The following is a 6,000-nucleotide window of genomic DNA, read 5'->3' as shown; positions in this document are numbered from 1 at the left end:
ATTGCAGGGAATGATTGTGTTCCTTCCTGCAAATGAGCAATCACTTAAGGAGATTTGTAACTTCTATGTGTGCTGCAGAATGCAGCACATATAAGAGTTGCAACTTGTCATTATTTAATGATTAATTATGAGCAGAAAGCAGGACACGTTCCTGAACACGAACAATCACTAATAGCAATTTGCTGTAGCACACATAGAAACAGCAAAAACTAGGCGAAATTAACCATTTCTCCCCATTGCACCAGTTAAAGACCAGGTTTTCCCTAGTCTTATTTATGGCGATGGCTCGTGTAAAAGTGAGCCTTGTAAATAGGGGGCAGTGTCAAAAGGCAAGGGTGTTATGGCAAAACAACCACTGCAACACCTATTACCCACACCTTTCATGCTAAGTGCTGCATGAATAGGGCCATTATTTACAAGGCGACGTTATGTGGCTTAACGCCGCCTCATAAATAAGGCAGAGGGATTATTGCCACCAGAACGTCAACAAAAGTTACATTCTGGTGGTGATAACCCCTTGTAAATATGTCCCTAAGTTTTGGTGTGTCATCTGCTGCAGAGCTAATCTAAGATGTCATTCAACACATTATACAGCCTGTCATGAATGCTTTCAATTAAAGTGATGACATATTTATTTTTGGGGCTACAGAGAAGGAGCACGACAAAGCTCTCACTCAAGTGTGTCAATTGCTCACTGATACCAGTTTAACTTTGAATTCCGAGAAATATGAGTTCCATAAGACAAAGTTTAAATCCCCTCATCAGAAAAGATAAGGCCAATTAATTTTAACTTTGTCTTTGTTGACACCTGATCGTGCTAAAGTGCAAGTGCTGTCAACTGCTAGCCCCCCACAAGATGTTTCTATGTTATGTTCATTCCTTGCCATGGCCATCTATTGGTCTAGATACATGCAAGACTTTGCCACTGTCAGTGCATAATTAGGAGACTTGACTAAAAAGAATGTTTCTTTCCTTTGGTCTCATGAATGTGAGCAAAGCTTCCGGAAGATCAAGCAAGCAATTAAGAACACTACTGAGATGGCATATTTTGAGGAAAAGCTCTATACTGAAGTTATTCATGATGCTATTCCTGTCTGGCTGGGTGCCATCCTGGCACAGCACAGCGGATGCCAAAATTCTTGAAGACATATTGTGGCGACAGCCAGCCAAAGTTTGTCCCAAACTAAATGTACTTACTCACTACCTGAGAAAGAGAGCTTGGCAGTGGTTTAAGAACATTTCCACGTGTTCTTGTATGAAAAGCCCATCATGCTTGTGACTGAGCAACAAGAATTATTGACAACTTGAGTCACCAGCCTGTTGGCATACACTTTGAAGGGAAATCACTAGCAGATGCAGCTGCCAAGGCGACAGTGCGAACTGCTGCCGTTGCTGCAATCACTAGTTCTAGCACGAGGATAGACAGAGACATACTGATAGCTGCCAACGTCTCAAGGAATGGCTCAGACATTCCAGAGGGCTTTCCACTCAAATATTCCTATAAATTAGATGCGCAAAACACACTGTATGTTCAAATTCCAGGAGTGGGGGATAGAGTTATACCAAACATGGATCACAGATTAGGTTTACTACTAGCTGCACACAAGGGTCTTGGCTCTGCACACACAGGAGGCACTGCTATGTTTTAGTTACTGAAGGGACAATTCTGGTGGCCAAGTTTGTCTGAACAGACCATGGCTTATGTCTTAAAGTGCGACATCTGTCAGCAGATGAAAGGTTCCACCATAGCATGGGCATCAACAGACACCATTACTCATTTCAGACAGATATCTCACATGCGTCTATTTGGATCACTGCGGCCCCTTAAATTCAGACGGGGTTTACAAGTACATCTTGGTAGCAGTGGATTCATGCTATAGATTTCTATGGGTTTGGCCTCAGCGCTCGGCTAATGCTCGAATTGTTATAAAGGACGTGCAAGTCTTCCTCGGGACATACGTAATTGGCATGTTACATTCGGACCGTGGCCATGGGTTTAGCACCAAAGCTTATAATGAAGCCATAGAAGGTACGGGTGTGGCCTTGCGGTACTCCTCGCCCTGCCATCCAAAGGGAAATTTGGTGTGGGAGAGGAAAAACCGGGACCTAAAGCAATCTTTAACAGCAAGGGTATTAGGTGCGGGTGGTATTTGGGTCAATAACCTATATGGGGTCCAGAGGGCACTGAATAATATGCCAAGAAAATCCTTGGGAGGACGTACCCGCTATGAGATCCTGTTTGGGACAAGAATGTGGGTACCTGACCTCGATTGTGCCAGCACAGTTGCGGATGTAATACCATTTGAATTGAATGATCGTTTGGCTGTATTACAGGAACTCAGTGAATCCCGGCATTACGAAGCAACGTCCAAGTAAAACGCACCGCCACTGCGGAAGTGAAGTCTATTCCGGCAAGACCTGTCTGGGTCCCAAAGGGTGGGGAACTGGTCAGAGAAAAGATCGTGGACAAGAAGGAGTTTGGGTCATCCTACAGAACACCTGTATCTGCCCTGGCGGTTCAAATAACAAGAAAAAGCACTTCCTCCGCCTCTTGCCGCCAAAAAAAGTAAAAAATATTTGTCTCCATTGATCTGATCAAAGCACACTATGTGGCCGATTCTCTGCTGCGGGCCGCGTGGAGTCGGGAGTAGCTGCCGATCTCCTTTTGCTATTGTACAGGAAGTTCAGATGAAAAGACTAATAAGGTTCCAAGACTGCTCTGCGTACAATGCTGGAGAGGCGAATTACGGAGTACGAATTACACCTGTTGAAATTGAACAACATCCAAATGAAAATGAAACGCAAATTGCAATTCGGCCCAATAATGGACTTTACATCAACCTGCCTTCACAAGAAGCCCCATCCAGTTCTACAAACACTGCTGAGCTCCCAAAGATAGCTCGAACTGTGTCTGGCTACTACATCAACTTCGATTACTTTTGTTCAGATCCAAGGGAACCTAAGCAAATGCCACACATCTCTAAAAAAGAACAACTTTGACAATTCTATCTTGGGAAGAAAAAGACGTACTTTGTGTCCCCATGGCTACATCTGTGGCTTGCATTAGACATCTTTTTCCTGTTAATTTGGATTGGTATAGTAACTGTCTTTTTCCTACTCCTGAATGGACATTACCTCCCACAACGCTCTGCAGTACAGCCTGTGAACTTAGTCCTGAAACCTAATACGTCATCACAACATGAACAAAGAGACTTGTCCCTAGTGAACATTTCAGCAGTTCCAGTACCGGATGGTATGGTTTGGGATAGAGTTATATATGATGTATTTAGTCCTACTGAACATTAGAAAATTCCACAGGTATTTAAAATTTCAATGAATGATTTCATTACCTCGAGTACACTCTCTCATGATTGGGACATTGAGACTGTAAATACTATGCTCTCAGATTAAGAACTATCTACTGCATTTTCTTACAGGGAATAGTATGAAGATACACCCGATTTCGACAGTATGTATTGTTACCAGCAGTATGGTTATCACTTTTGCACAGAGCTAGTGTTACACGCACTGTAAACACTTACCATCAATGGGAACATTGCCGAACACCACAGAAAGTAGTTCAACCACATTCGCACAGAAATCTGCATACCTTTCAGGGTTCAGTACATCAAACCCAATGTCATACTAGTGTCAGCTACTACAGACTAATGCAACTGTGAAGAAATGATGCTGACAAATACCAACCTCATATATTCAGCACCTTTTATCTCCCAACTGTCTATCCAAGGTTTCAACTATAGGAGGGACACAATAGATACAAAATCCCTCTGGGTGATGAAAGATTGGCAGGTTCAGGGAACAGATGCTATATTTAGAGCTTACCTTATACAGTTACAGATGATATTCTGAACAGAACAGTGCAACAAACTACATGCTACAGGTTTGCAAAAATTAAAGACCTGAAAACACCATACATCCCCTTACCTATACGTATTGTAGGTATATCAAATGACACACTGATTAGTGAGGAGGCACTGGGTATAATTATACAGAATGGAACATACAATTCTTCAGCTCCCGATTGGAAGGGATGGTTGGTTTTACCTATCGACACAAATAGGTGTCAAGCAAGATTCAAGGGTACCACCAGAGGGTTTAGTATCCATAAGCCTGACCCACGCTATGTACACACAGATGACCCAGGGGTAGTAACTTCTTATAGTGTTGGGAAGTTGTGGCTAGAATGGCTAAAAACAATAACACTAAAACAGGTGAAACAACACTTATCCTTTCTAGCTGACAACGTAGATCTTAGGGATTTCTTGTTAGGTCCCAAGAAACTGCATAAGAAACGCTTCTTGTATACCATCTACAATGAACTGTGGAAATTCTCCCAACAGGATGCTGCTGAGAGATTTGTGAAATCGATAGGACTAACCTGGAAAAGGCCCTGGCTGTAGTAGACAATGGTATGACAACACTTTCTTCAAGTATTTATTCATTGGGCAACATTGTGTCCTCGGCAATCGACATAATGGAACAAGATTTGTCTAGTCTATAACATGGGAAGTCTCATTTGCACTCTATTATGCTTTTAAGTTGGACGATGCAATCATTGCATTCAGGCCACGTGCCAGGTAACATATTAACAGCACAAGTTTGTTCTCGGTTTACAATCTGACCGACAGACAGTTGACTATGGCACACAGAGATGCTGCTCATTGAAAAATTAGAGAAGTGACCTTTCAGAGTAGCTGAGTCACCGTCTACTGAATGGTTAATTCATGGCTATATCACACTGCCAATCACAACATTTTATTTCCAATACTGCCCTAGATACATCCAAGCAGACTGGTATGAGGCGTTAGGTGAAGTGTACATACAGGAAACATAGGAGTTACCATATAGATATAGGTGCAGGAATAAGGATACTGAGGATTTCTTAACTTGTACTGACTGCGGGAAGGCTTTAAGTAGGTCTTTAATGTGTAAAGAAGTGTTGCTTCATTGAATGTGTAATGAGTCAAAAGCAAACTTATCTTGCTACTTGAAAGGCTCCCCAGCTGCCGTGATTCTTCCAGTTTTTTAATTACTTTCAAATGGAAGGTATTTAGTGCTGAATGATCAATGCTGTTGTGGAATGGTGCCAGGCATCGCATATCTAGTCACAGTAAACTTCAGGGTTGTTTGCTCTAAGCAAGTATTGTTTCCCCTAGCTTGCAAAGTTAGGGAGGCACAACTGAGGCCTTCATTGAATGTTTCTAGTATAAGGTTTGATTTGCTGAGCAGACTGCAAGCCATGTTGCTTCACCAAATCGTAGCCTTAACTTCAGCCAGAGAGACTTTTGATCTTTAGGTTGCAAGGTCTTCAACAGAGATACAGGCCCTGGTACGTACGAACTTCCCGATCCATTTCGGAGAAATGATTCATCGTATCTTTAACATGTCTGACAAGTGTGGGATCGTACACTTACTTAAGCGAGTTGGATATGGTCTCTTAACCACCTTTCAGACCATCTTTACAGTAATTCCAGCCTTCATACACTCTGTACTTGGAAGCGTTTTTGGAGGGCTTCCTTTGGTCCTACTTTCAGTAGTGGGCATCCTGATTTTAATACTCTTGATTTGCAATGGACATTACAATCCCTCAAGAAATGGAGAGAACACTGATGGATCGACGTTGTCGCGAGCGCAGGGTGTTCTACCTGACTACGCCTCAACTTTGAGAGCGCAGGGTGTTCTACCTGACGACGCCTCAACTTTGAGAGCTGAGTGCGCTTTAGTTCCTGTCTTTCGGATCGGTCTGCCTAGACTTTGTCCTGCCCGTATTCCTTTGCCTCTCCTGCAGATTTGGCTGCATGTTGGACCTGTGTCTGACACTTCCGTCGGTTGCGGCGCCGGACATAGAAGTGCTACTGGCGCCTTTGCAGGCCCACACGTGCAGTTGTCCCCAGCGTATTCCCATGAGGATGGCGGCATTCTTGGAGCCTCCACGGGATGTAACTGCTCCAGAAGTACAGGCATCGGCATCAGGCGTGC

The sequence above is a fragment of the Lissotriton vulgaris genome, chromosome 2_1, assembly GCF_964263255.1.
Source record: "Lissotriton vulgaris chromosome 2_1, aLisVul1.2, whole genome shotgun sequence".
Taxonomy (NCBI): domain Eukaryota; kingdom Metazoa; phylum Chordata; class Amphibia; order Caudata; family Salamandridae; genus Lissotriton; species Lissotriton vulgaris.
Note: the sequence above shows the minus strand (reverse complement) of the source record.